Genomic DNA, 14,224 nt, shown 5'->3' on the forward strand with positions numbered 1-14,224 from the left:
TTGGTTGTTTAGACCAATTCTTGTAAGGTGACATTAACTGCTCCTATGGTTTGGATGTGGACTTCTGATACATCAAGTACCAGAATTCAGTGAATATTGTCAGCCTGAGAAGAACCATTACTGATGGTTGATCCTGTTGAATCTGACTCAACTCAGATTCAAGCCCAACTTGGATATATTGATGACTTAGATGCATATGAGTGTGACGAGGTGGAATGCTAAACACATACATGCACACATGTGCAAACATATACCACATATATTGTACAGTAGTGTGGTTTGCTTCAAGTTAGTATATGATGTTTGGCTAAAGAATTCTGTTTACATAAAATCTACTCACATAAAAATCATCATAGCTGTAGGGTTTCCATAATCACACTTGATGGGACAAAGTAGAGAAATATGTCTGATTCCTTTTCTTGTGGGGCCAGGGGATGTTCATGCTGTACCACTTGGTCATGTGAGGCCCTGGATAACCTGAACCCCTAAGGATGACCTGCTTTGATGATGGCAGAGCTGACTACTTTAAATTGCTGGAGTCCTTTTGCAAGCTAGTTTCTTATGTATTTTCAAGAGTCCTCAATTCATGCCTACTGGCCCAGTGGTTCTACTTCTGGGACTCTAGCCTAAAAATAGTGACTGGAAAAGTAGGCAGTAGACTTTGCCCAGAATTATTGGTAGTTGCTAACTTAAATGACTTATAGTATAATAATATATAGCCAGGAAAATGATATTCATGAAGGACTTTTACTACCACACTACTTATGAAATAAAAACAGAGAAGCAACGGCTACCAAGGCCACACAGCCACATTCTGAAGTCTCACAGCCTGTGTTGGAATTCTAGCTCTGCCACTTACTAGCTGTTGCCTGGACAAGTCACCTGTACTCTGCAATCCCAGAAAAAAAAATGGGGTTGATAATAATAACACCTATCTCAGTGGGACTTCTGAGGACTAAATACCAAAATGAATATAAAATGCTTAGCATCATTAAAAGTACATTTATTAGGTTACCTATAAATGTCAGCCCCCTATGGACGATATGATTTCAAGGCATAAAAATAGATGGAAAGAAATGTGCTGATGTAGTAACAGTGTGGGGTTTGGGTGGTGTTTCTTTTAAACACTTTTCAACTCCCCAAATTTCAGGCAATGGCTGTGAATTACTCCTTATATGAAAAGAGTATATCATGATGTTGTAATGTAATATTTTTAAAAAGAATTTTCACCACAATGAAATAGCACTTCCCTTCCTTCTTCCCCTTTCCCTGGTGAAGGGAGGGGCTGGCCCCAGCTCTTGGCCAGGGCCTCTGGGAATGACAGAGGTGGGAATGAGGGGTGGGGTCTTGACACCTGTGGATGGTGGGTTGTGGGGAGTGGGTAAGCCAAAGCCAGCTAGAATAGACCCTCCCAGGAGAGTCTCCCATCTCTGAGACTCTACCTATCAAGCTGCTCTGTTATTTCTCATTTTCTTCCCATGTCTTGATTGATTGGGACTAAACACTGCATCAAAATGTAAGGTGAGAAATACATATCTCCTGTTTTCCCAACCCCAGACCCCTTCCAGAGAATCATAATTATGTGTGTAATGCTGGACCTAAATGTAAAAGTCTTAGGAAAGCAACAAGAAGTTAGCTTAGTTGCAGCTGCTTTATTTAATGAGTCTTTCTATTCAAAGTGGACTTTCTGACAAATACAGCCCTTTCTAACATAACAAACAGCAAAATGCCTTCGCCCCAGGGACACAGCCTGGGAATCAGAAGGGCATGGAGCCTAAAAGCATGTGTGAACGCGTGCGTGCAGGTGCTCACGTTCCTGTCCAACCCTCGACCTCTGCGCCCTGGGATCAGACGTCCCTCGTTGACAGTGAGCAAGTAATGGACTCTAAGCGCCGTATTTTGTATGCAGAGCACTCCAGACACCTAAATAGTCAAGTCGAGGCCTCTATCGGGACCGGAGAGATAGTTTCCGATCCTGTGCCCTGACCATGCCTGGAGGTGACCGCTGTACGCCTCCAGATTCATGGTGGGTCTTTAATAAAAGCAAGACAAACAGCGATCCCGGGCTCTCCTCCCCGAGGCGGGATGCTAATGACGCCCGGGGAGATACCCGGGCCGCGCCAGTCAGGGTGCCCGCAGGTTCCCAGGGCCCCCGCGCCACGGCGGCGGCGCAGTCACCAATCATCCGTACTGCAGAGGACCCTCTGGCCGCCCGGGGTGACGGGAGGACGGGCGTCTCCACCACTCCAGCCCCGGGGTCGTCAGCCTGCTCGTCTCCATCTGGGAGCACCTCCCTTCTCCTGTCACCGCAGAGACGGACAGCGTGGAGGAGGCGCCACAGAATCACCTGTAGGGCTTTGGTGGTGGTGGTGGGGACTCCACGGTCCCCTTCCCCAAATTCTAGTCCACTGGTCCAGGGGAGGGGAGGGGGGATCTCAGAGGACGCCAGGTGAGGTGCACAGGTGGAGCTTCCGAAAGCCCCACAGGTGATTGTAGATGCGCATCTCTCCCACGCACCCACGCGGGGACACAGCTGGCGACTCTCTCCCCGGCCCGCCCTTCTTTCATCGGCTGAAGTATCTACGTTCTCTTTAAATCCATCACCCCAGAGGCGCTGGGCTTGGAGTGCCCGGGACTCTCAGAACACCGCGGGACTGCTGGAGGCTTTGGTGGCCCAGCGGGAGAAGCGCCCCTCGCTCCTTGCAGCCCCAGTGCTCCTTGGAGCATGAGCTGGATACCAAAGAGCCAGAATGAAAGGAGAAGGGACGAAATCTGGACCAGCTGTTCTGAGCAAACTGCGTGCATCAAGGGCGCCTTTGGCCCGCACAGCTTTGGGGTGTGTGTGTAGGTGGGTTTTTTTGGGGGGGGGCTCCACCTTGTACCCCTCGCCGTGCCCACGATCTCCAGTGGAGATCGTCCCCAGGCAGGTTTTGTGGCATAGGGCACCGTCCGTCCGTCGAGCTCATCTGCACCCCCCTTCAGGGCAGTGGGACCAGCTCTGGCTTTGCCCTCGTTTTCCAAGTTGCAGCACCCCATGTTCCCGGAGCCAGAAGACCCCCTCCTCCGCTCCAGAAGCCGCCTTACCTCTCCATGCAACACTTGGTTCCGCGTTTCCCCGGGGCGCTTCTTCCTCGCCGCGTATTCCCTTACTTGGGAGGAAAGAGGAACCGAGAGACGGAAAGGGGACCCGAGCTGGCGTTGGGGCGTCCTCCCGCCCGCGCAGCCCCGGGGAGGGGAGGGGGATGGCAAGCCGGGCGCGCCCCGTGCGGGGCCCCGCAACCCGCAGAGGGGGATGGCGGCTCCTCTGGGGTCTTCCGCCCCTGCCGCGGGGGATCCGCAGCTCACGAGCACTTTATCTCTACCGCCTGCCAGCGACTACGGCACTGCGGTTCTGCACCCCGTCCCTGGCAGCCTGGCAAGTCCAGCTGCCACTCTCACTGCGGAGCCCTGCCCCCGGGCGCGGAGCCCGCCCCCGCCACACACCCGCGCGCGCCCACACCCGCGCGCGCCCGCGCCCGCGCGCGCGCGCACACGAATGCGCATCCGTGCAGTGGGAAACCATGCCCTGTGGGCGCGCGGGTGCTCAATAAGACTTCTCACAAGGCAGGACTTGGGGTAGAGGAGGAGGAGGTCGCGTGTTTGAGAAGATGTAGCCTTAGTGGGGTGCCACAAGCCCTCTGACCTGGCCACGGAGGGCAACTGTTTAACGAATAAATTCTCCACGGGGTGTTTACTTTTCTCAATCGAGACAAGTAGGGGTCGAGACTACCTAAATATCCCAACCAAATCAGGGCAAAAATAAATATTTATGTAAAAAAAATCAACAAGTGATATTGCTGAGGAACTTGGGCTTCTTAGTATCTTAATCATTGGGGACATCTTAGACAACCATGACCTTAGTGGCAGTAAATTGGTGACTGTTTCTTCATGCTATGTGGGTAAGAACACCCAGAGCAAGCCCGAGCTGAGCTCTGATGGATGGTGGAAGTCTCAGGACCGACTGAGAATTATAAATTCTCTCCTTTCTTCTTTGATGACCTTGAGCAGTCTTCCTTCCACTAAAAATAAAAACAAAAACGTAGAAAAGCACAGACTGGAGCTAGGAATGAGAGGCTAGGGGCCAGGCAACACCACTGGCCAAGGCACCCTGGCTTGTTGCTTCTTCTCTTTCCATGACGTGGGTGCCTGCGTAGGGGCCATGGTGGTGGAGATGCTATTTCAGGCGAGTCACACCAGCAGGATGACTTCTGTCCATTTCACACCACATTTAGAGTCACCAGGAGTTTAGACTCTCATCTGTAAAATATGTGGAGTTTACCAGTTTCCACAACTGAGAATTCTTGTCCGCCAGCGAGCAACCAAGGTCCCTGAGCCAGGACTGCAGCCAAGAAAAGCTTTTGGGTAGAGTGCAGAGTGCAGAGGCGCTGAGGGGTCCCGGATGTTTGGGCACTTGGAAGAAGAAGCTGCAAACAGGAATGTCAAATAGCCCCAAGCCTCCTGCAGACAGGTGGTTGAGGCCCAATATTCTCCAAGGGAGAACTGTACCAGAAGCCTCTAGTTACTTTCCTGCTACTCCAGTTGGGGGCTCTACTTTGAAAGAAAGAGGAATGAAGACACGGAAAGGCTTAGAATTGCTTTTATCCTACCCTGGGTAGAAGTCAACTTGAATACAGCTTTACGGTGTGCACATCCACTTCTGTTCGCATCTTCTGAGCTAGCATTTTCTATGGAAGGAAACACCTGTATACAAGCCTCAAGAGACACATTCTGCCTCTGCCCACTCTTGGTTCATTTTAAAGGTTATTTTGGCTGAGCATTACAATGACTAGAGGGATACATGTTAGCAAGCAGGAGTTGGGACCACTCCGAGTTCTTCTGCTTATTAGAACAGGAAGAGAATACATTTGATGGGACAAACAGGGGAGACAAAGTCAGAGCATGGAGATTCAGCATGGTGGGGAGGAACATGAGAAACCCAGGAGAGGGATGCTAAGCCCAGGAGAAGGATACATCCTTTGCTATAGGAAGTACTATGCTATGAAAGTACTTGCTCCTAGAAAATGACTCATCTGTAAATTAAGATTGCTCAACAATTTGTACATGGATTGATTTTCTTGTGGAACTTGGAGCAGTGCTAAATTAAGCCTCTGGGTTGATGCAGGATGAGTATATAGGAACCTGTGTGGTCATGGGCCTATATGACAGTTGACTGCTGGGTTCCTTGCTGGGAACACAGAGAAAAAGAGTTGTAGGAGTAGTTAGTGCAAGGTGGAAGGCACAAGGGATGCAGGTAGCAGGAAGCACCAAGAGCAGTTAGTCTGATTGGTGCAGCATGGGAAAGAAGTGAACTTGGGGGTTAGGTATGAAACAGGAAAGGGCTCTCACCCAATGAGCAGCAGAAAAGGCACTCCAGATGGAAAGAAGGCAAATATCAAGAAGTAGAACAATCCATGGTGAGTTTGGGGCCTTCTCATTAGAAGAGAATTGGGATATTATGGTATAAGGCCTCCAAATTCCTTGCTAGGAGACTAGAAAGGAACTGCTACAGGTATTGTCTTATTTTTTGCTTATTTTGTCTGTTCTCAACAAGAGGATGCTAGGAAACAAGGTGGGAAGGGCCTGATGCCTGCTTTCCCAAGGTAGATAGGCCATCACCATCAGAATGGAAAGAAGAGGGCAAGAATGATCAGACGGTCTCTCCCACAAAGAGCCCCCATGGTACATGTGGTTCACTGCACAGAGTGCCCAGTGGAGAGTGTCCAGCCCACACTCTACTTGCCCAGCCATGCAACAGGCGGAAGGGAGGAGGCCCCTTGTCTAATTTGCACAGCAGTCTGGCTGAGATGATTCTTGGGAAGGCTAAAGCCACAGCAAAACCTGTGAGGATTTACTGAGCACTTACTGTGTGTGCAAACACAATGCAAGCAGGAGTCTGGAAGTCAGGACTCTGTGAACCTGTGCTCTTGCACTTTGGTGGCACTCTAAGGTACACTAAAAATACCAAGGAGAAAGCTTAGTTCCTCTCTTTACAGAATTTGCCATCTGTATTAGTTGTAACACAAACACTCTACATGACTTAAGAAGTAAGAAGAAGTACAGAATCAAGCATCAAATTGTTCAGAGAAAATCAGGCACTGGTGGCTCATGCCTGTAATTCTAGCTACTTAGGAGGCTGAGATCTGAGAATCAGGGTTCAAAGCCAGCCCAGGGAGGGAAAGTCTGTGAGATTTTTTTTATCCCCAAATAATTACACACACACACACACACACACACACACACACACACACACACACACACACACACTTGTGGCTCAAGTGGTAGAGAGTGCTAGTCCTAAGAATGAAAGCTCAGGGCTACCACTTAGGCCTTGAGTTTAAGTCCCAGGACTAGAAAAACAGCAATAAAAAATTCTACAGACAACTGAGTGCTGTTGGCTCACACCTGTAAACCTAGCCACTCAGGAGGCTGAGATTTAAGGAGGGTGGTTCAAAGCCAGCCCAGACAGGAATGTTCATGTGACTCTTAATCTCCACTAACCCACCAGAAAACTGGAAATGGATCTGAGGTTCAAAGTGCTAGAGGACTAAGCTTGAGCAAAATGAGCTCAGGGACAGCACTCAGGCCTTGAGTTCAAGCCCCCTGATTGGCAAAAAAATAAAAATAAATCTGCAGAGTAGACTCTGGATGAGAAGGGAGACCTGATTTGAGCTCCAAGAGTCCATGTAGGCTTCAGGGAAGTGAAGGCCTGGGTGTGGGAATGGAGTATGTAATAGTTCTAGGTTAGAGAAAAGACTGTGAGCCAGGGGTCAGAGACAGGGGCTTCAGGGGGGCTTTTGAACATAGACGGTCAGGTCCTATGACTTGTCTAATTTCCTTCCCAGTCACTGAAGTGCTGTGATGAGTCACTCCTGTTTCTGAGAGACAGGGCAATTTGGGATGTTTAACTGGCTCCACACTTTACATTCCCGGAGACTTCAGTGTTGGCAGCTCATACTCACCATGTTGCTCTGGGAACACATCATCCGAGCCAGCAGCTGACGCCTGATCACCATTGCCAAGGCAAAGCAAGGGCTGAGTCAGGTGCCTGTGTCTGGAAATTTTTAAGTTTTCCTGTCTCCGACAAACTGGTAACACTTAACCTCTGAGCACAACTGAAAGCAGATGGGCTGAGTGACAGAACCCGGAGACCTGAGTGCAGGCTCTGGAGACTCTAAGCTTCCACTTTTCACCCAGAGAAGCCAAAGATTTCACTGGATTATCTAGGAGCTCCTTTCCACCTGATGTGGATCGTAATAGGATCTTTCCAATTTATCCAATAATGACAGGGTGGAAACAGGTATTAGACAAGTCCTAATCTGAAATTTCTTCTTGGCTTTGATTGTGAGTTTCTGGAATGGGGACCAGATGGTCATGAATAGTATTTGGAGATTCATCTCTGGGCCTTTGGGCAGGTTATTGTCTTTGTGAACTTCAGGGTTTTATTAATAGGTTAAACAAGCAGGTTGGAGTGATGTGCTGACGGGTCATGTCTGTAATCCTAACTACTCAAGAGGCTGAGATCTGGGGATCCTGGTTTGAAGCCAGTTTAGGCAAGAAAGTGCATTCAACTGATTTGCAGTTAGTCACCAAAAAGCCAGAAGCAGAGGCATGGCTCCTGTGGTAGAGCACCAACCTGGAGTACAAAAACTAAGGGACAGTGCCCAGGCCCTGAATTCAAGCCTCAGCACTGGCATGTACATATGCAATTATCCTCTCTGTCTGTCTGTCTGTCTGTCTGTCTGTCTGTCTCTCTCACGTGCATGCGTGCGCACACACACACACACACACACACACACACACGTACACGCACACATACAAGTCAGTTGGAAAAGGCCTTTCTCTCAGTATTATCTAAATACTGCCTAATCCATCTGAGTGGATTTCTACAAGGAAAACTGGGAAAATCTCCACAACACCAACTGATACACTCAAAAAATAAGGCACACAGGAGAAGCTGTGGGCTTAAGCGTAAAATGTAGGTCATTCAAATGGTGTTGAAAAACTTAGGTTGATGTCTCCCAAAAGTTTCTGCTTTGTAAAGAAAAGATAGTAATATCTACATCACTGGGTTGGGGAATGATTAAAAGAAGAAACATATGTACAAGTTCTTTGTCAATTTTAGAAGTGCTATGCAAAATGTAAAGAATTGCAATTAAAGATAGTCTGCTACCCTAAGACAGTCTGCTGGAAAAACAAAACAAAACAAAACAGTTCAGTTGTTCTATCACTGCTCACTTATGTGCTTCCTAAGAAACAGCAATGCAATTCAAGTCAGCAACTGTACACTCCTAGAGATAGTATTTTCACATGAAAACTTAATAAAGAAGCTGGACAACTTCAAACCTAATAAATGTATTGCAAACTTGCACCTGTCTGGAAATCTGCAATGCTGCTGGAGTTGTGCACAGTGGGTTTCTTGGAGACACCTTCCCATCCAGAATGCTTCTTTCATTATTGCCAATCAGGAGCTGGAGATTGGAGAGAAGGGAAGGAAAATGTGTATAAGGCGAGAGAGAGAGAAAGGAAGAGAAAAGCTCTTGGCCTTCCTGTTCTATTTTAGGCATGGACTCTAATCTTTATGCTTTAATAAGCTTGTAAAGAAGCTAATTTTGGTCCACTACCCTACTCTGTATCTGTTTTCTGCTCTGTCTGGTCAGCAGGCACTGCTGTGGAATTCTTTACTATAGTCCCCAGGGAAAGGGGGAGATTCTCTTGGGGAGGGCTGGGCAACACCATGGGGAGAAAAAGGTTTCAATTCCATAAATGACCATGAGCGTTCAAAGCCAGCCCAACCCACAGAACTTTTGAGAAGATCCGTCCATTTTTAGAAATACTGGTCACTTCTTTATCTCTTGACAACCAGTTTGGGGATGGGGGGGAGACAAACGTCACACTATGTAAGTAATGAGGGCATCCCAAAGTGCCTGGCACTCCTTCTCATCCATTCTGCCATTTATTGCTTGCAAGGGTTGCTTTCTCAAAGTACAGACCCCTAAGTGATTCATGTATATAAAAAACTCTTCAAGCCTTGGGTTCTTTGTGCTTAAAATAGGTGTAATAACACATATGTGTAGGTTTTGCTGAAGTTATAAACAGTTTAGTACAGTGTCACTCACATAGTAGGTTGCTAATAAATGAAATTACCATTGTTATGGGCTTACAGTGAAGCTAATATTCCCTAAAATGGCATCCAGGGTGCTCTGTGAATGGATCCTAGCCTATTCGCGGACTCTCTGCTTCATCTTCCAAACATACTGTGCACCCATCCCGCGATCTCTCCTACTTACATTGCTTCCATGGCTGTGAAAACTGCTTTTTCCTTTCCCATGCTCTTTCTGAACTGCTGCCTCGTGTGCATGTGTGTGTGTGTGTGTGTGTGTGTGTGTGTGTGTGTGTGTGTGTATGTGTCCTGGGGCTTGAATTCAAGGCCACAGGCTGTTCTACCTCTTGAGCCACAGCCCCACTTCTGGTTTTGTGGTGGTTAATTGGAAGTAAGAGCTTCACTGATTTTCCTGCCTGGTCCGATTTCAAATGGTAATCCTTGGATCTCAACTTCCTGTGTATGTAGGATTACAGATGTGAACCACCAGCGCCTGGCTAGAGCTACCTTTGAAATATACTCAGGGGAAGCTAATTATCCTCCCCCTATTCTCCCATTGGAATTTGTTTATAATTGATTCTACTATTTACCACAGGCTGCCTTGTACTGTGCATTATAGTTATTTGTGACTGCTTCATATTCACAGCCATGCCCCATTTGTGGGACAACCATTTATCTTTAGACTATACTTAACTACTTTCTTTTCATTCTCCCAAGTATTGTACATGGCGGGGTCAATAATATCAAATTGAGCTGGGTGGCAGTGGTTCATGCTGGTAATCCTAGCTACTCAGCAGGATGAAATCTGAGGATCACAGTTCAAAGTCCTGGTGGGAAAGTCTGTGAGAGTTTTATCTTCAATAAGTTACTCAGAAAAAGCTGAAAGTGGTGCTGTGGCTTAAGTGAGCACAAAGAGGCTCAGGGACAGTGCCTGGAACCCTAGTTCAAGCCCCAAGGCCAGCAAAAAGAAAAAAGAAAATCAAATGGAATTTTAGAAAGACAACTAAACATCCCTGTTGGCATTGAGAAAAGATTTATTCCCATTTTGTCCTTCCTTTCCTTCCTTCCTTCCTTCCCTTCCTTCCCTTTCCTTTCCTTTTCCTTCCTTCCTTCCTTCCTTCCCTTCTTCCTCCCTTCCTCCTTCCCTCTCTCCCTTTTTCTTTCCTCCCTCCTTTCTCCTCTCCTTCTCTCCCTCTCTCCTCCTTTTCTTCCTCTTCCTCTTCTCCTTCTCTCTTCCCCCTTCCCCTCCTCCTCTTCCTCCTCCTCTCCTCCTCCTCCTCCTCCTCCTCCTCCTCCTCCTCCTCCTCCTCCTCCTCCTCCTCCTCCTCCTCTCCTTCTCTTCTTCTTCTTCTTCTTCTTCTTCTTCTTCTTCTTCTTCTTCTTCTTCCTCCCTCTCTCCCTTCCCTCTCCGTCTCCCTCTCCTCTCCCTCTCCCTCTCCCTCTCCTCTCTCTCTCTCTCCCTCTCTCTCTCTCTCTCTCTCTCTCTCTCTCTCTCTCTCTCTCTCTCTCTCTCCCTCCCTCCCTCCCTCCCTCCCTTCCTCCCTCCCTCTCCCCTTTCCTCCCCCCCATCTCTCTCCTGCTGATGCCAGGGCTTTAACTTAGGGCCTGGTTGCTGTCAGTTAGCTTTTTGATCAAAGTTCATTCTTTATCACTTGAGCCTCACCTCTACTTCTGGATTTTGGGTGGTTAACTGGAGATGAGAGTCTCATGGATTTTCCTGCCTGGGTTGGCTTTGAACCGTGGTCCCCAGATCACAGCCTCCAGACTAGTTAAGATAACGGGCATAAGCTATTGGCACATGACTTCTATTTTTAAAGTTTGCCAGGCTTGGGCAGATTTGTTTGTTAACTCTCCTGAGAGCCTTGGAAGGAGAGATACATTAACCTCGTGGCTGCAGCATTGGCTCAGAAGTCCCAGTCAGTAAATGGTAGAACTGGTTTCAGAAACCAGAAGACTTGTTTGCAGCCTCCATTTCCTCTCCCATCTGTATCTTCTTTAACTTCCTTCTCAGATTTGCTGTATTTGTTTTCTCATTCACAGGGCTTAAACTCAGGGACTTGAGCTTTGTTGCTCAAAGCTACAGTTCTACTACTTTGAGCCACAGCTCACTTTCAGTTTTCTGGTAGGCAATTGGAGATAAGAGTCTCACAGATATATCTGCCCAGGATTGCTTTGAACTATGTTCCTCAAATCTCAGTCTCCTGAGAAGCTAGGATTATAGTTTGTGAACAAACTGATCAGTTGTACAAAAGTAGTCTATAGTTGTCTGACTTTATTTTTTTGAGGTCTTTGTCTTGATTCTCCAAGTAGATTTTTTTTTGCCAGTCCTGGGGCCTTGAAATCAGGGCCTGAGACTATCCTTGGTCTTTCTCAAGGATAGAGCTCTACCACTAGACCCACAGCACCATTTTTGGCTTTTTTCTATATCTGTGGTTCTGAGGAATCGAACCTGGGTCTTTGTGCATGCTAGGCAAGCACTCTACCACTAGGCCAAACACCCGGCCCTCCAAGTAGATTTTAATACAGTTATAGATCAGTATAATAATTAAAATGAATTACTATTTCATAAATACTTATAGTGTTTTTTTGCCTCTCTATCACTCAGTCTTACCTCTAAAGAAAATATTTCAACAATACAATTTTTTTCTGAGAATATACCCACTTTTGCTAGCACTGGAGTTATTGAAGAAAGAAGACTCAGGGTGGTAGAAATTATTTTATTAAGTGCAATGATTGGCATATCAGCTGAACCTCATCCTCAATGTTCAGTAAATGAACGAGGGGGTTTCTTTTGTCTCTGACCTGTACCTCTCGCCCTAAATCCCTCATGCATATCCTGTGAAGTGATAGTTACTTATCATCTTCTACTGGAGAAGGAAATAGGAGAAAAGAAGGCTTCCTGTACAGCTAGAGAAATACTGAAAGGACCCCAGGCCCAGTTCTAAGTGGAGATGATGGGACTTCCCCTTCCCTTGGTATGGTCCTCACGTTGCCTGGTCAGACTTTTCTGAGTGTTTGTTCACATGCCCACCCCTAAGCCCTCCCCAGACTCACTGACCCAAGGGAGAGACTGGAAATGTGACTTGAACAAACTCTGCAGGTGGCTCCCTGAAGTGGGAGTTCTGGAGCCTGAGCTTAGCAGCAGTGGAGATGTCCCTTTCCCCATAAGTCTCTGCTTCAAAGGCAGTTTTCCTTGACGTCCACACCAAGACAAACCAATTTAACATCTCATTGTAGTTCTTCCGGTATAGCCCTTGAACATGGGTGCTGTGTGGTCTGACACAGTCTATATGTCTGTTCGGTGATGATGGAAAGAAAGTATAGCTTTATTGCTTCTTTCTATTTTCCTCTGCACGTCTTGAGTCAGAGCTTTGCTGTCAGCTAGTCTTTTGAACATGGCGTTTGAGAAAGTGTATTCTGCATTTCAAACAACAATGTCATAAATAGACTTTCAGAATACAACATGTTCCTAAGTAGGGAACTGTCTATGGTTTAAAGTTTTGTTTTGTTTTGTGGTAGTCATTTGTCTTTGTGAAACAGATTTTTACAATTGGCCCTAGAAGGATGTGGATTGGGGATTCAGAATGTTTCCAAATTGCCTTCTTGCAGATCGCTGGCTAGCTTCACAGCTTACACTATTCTGCAAATTGCGTCTAGGTGTTTCCAGGAGTTTAGCCAGTTAGAAGCGTAGGAATTGGATTCTGTTTGTCTATTGCAAAAATGGGAATCTGTTACAAGGTGCACTCCATGTGCCAGGTACTGTGTTCAGTATCAGACAGGGGTGTTGCAGCCTGTCCTGGAGAAGTCCACAGTGTAGTAGGCAGAACAAAAATTATAGGGCACCTGGGGAGGATGGAGGAAGGTAGTGGTGAGAAATGTGCTTTGTGGTAAAGGTGTTAAAGGGAGAGAATCAAGAAAGCAATGCTGGGCAATCTCATGCATATATTTACTAAGAGGAGATACTCAAGACTGTGACCTGTATGACTTGGAATGTTTTTAACCCCCGTTGGGCTAGGATGCACTTCAGTATGTGTTCCCGTAGTATTTGTGTTAATAGTAAAAACTCAGCTGGTGCTGGTGGGTCACGTCTGTAATCCTAGATACTCAGGAGGCTGAGATCTGAGGATCAGAGTTCAAAGCCAGCCTAGGCACAAAAGCCTGTGAGACTCTTATCTCCAATTAACCACCAGAAAACAAGAAGTAGTGCTGTGGTTCAAGTGGTATAGCAATAGACTTGAGCTGAAGAGCTCAGGGACAATGCCCAGGCCCAGTGTTCAAGCCCCACAACCAACCCCCGCAAAAATAGTAAAAACTCCTTTCTGCTGGGGTGTTACGAGGCAGGCAGGACTGGAGGCCAAGATAGGGTGGGATAAAATTTGAATACTAGGGATATTTGTTTGTTTGTTGCTGTTTTTGCTGTACTGGTGTTTGAACTTAGAGCCTTACCCTTGCTAGACACAAACTCCACCAGTTGAGCCACACCCCAGTGCTTTTAACTTTCCTTTTCAGATTGGGTTTGTGCATTTGGGTAAGCCTCAGACTGTAATCCTTCTACCTCTGCCTCCCCATTATCTGGGATCACAGGCACACACCCCCATGCCCAGCTTCAAACTGAACTTTTGATGTGGTTAATCTGGTTCAGGCACATGGAATCCTAATGGCTCCAGGTTGGCCGTTGCTGTGGATGAAGGCAAGAACAACTAGTCTACCATTTCCTGGGGTAGACGCGCTCTACTAACAGAAAAGTGGCAAAAAAGCAGCAAGAATCCTGAATTCTGTAGCTCTCAGGAGCTGGAAACTTTTTTTCTTATTTCTTTTTTCTTCAGATAAAGCTTTTTCCCCTGCCATTTCATCTTATGGGTCCTGGTTTTATCCACTGGTGTCCCCAATAATAAATCACATTCAGTTTTTAAAATATATGACACTCTGTAGATTCTTAATGGGTTCTAGTCAATAAACGAGTGAACAGTCGTGTGTGTGTGTGTGTGTGTGTGTGTGTGTGTGTGTGTGTGTGTGTGTGTGTGTGCATGCGCCCGCTAGTACTGAGGCATGAATTCAAGGTATGGACATTGTCCCTTATTCTTT

At 46.9% G+C, this 14,224-nt stretch overlaps 1 protein-coding gene across 1 annotated transcript in view; it reads right to left on the reverse strand.

Moving 5' to 3' along the window:
- Dgkg (diacylglycerol kinase gamma) overlaps nucleotides 1–3,399 on the reverse strand; it is a 208,140-nt gene extending 204,741 nt beyond the window's left edge. The window contains exon 1 of the mRNA XM_090343423.1: nucleotides 3,085–3,399. The gene's annotated coding sequence lies outside the window, so the exon portion shown is untranslated. The remainder of the gene's footprint in view (nucleotides 1–3,084) is intronic.
- Between the last annotated feature and the right edge of the window lie 10,825 nt (nucleotides 3,400–14,224).

This window comes from Megascapheus bottae, chromosome 1 (genome assembly GCF_031878675.1).
Source record: "Megascapheus bottae isolate mThoBot1 chromosome 1, mThoBot2.hap1, whole genome shotgun sequence".
Taxonomy (NCBI): Eukaryota; Metazoa; Chordata; class Mammalia; order Rodentia; family Geomyidae; genus Megascapheus; species Megascapheus bottae.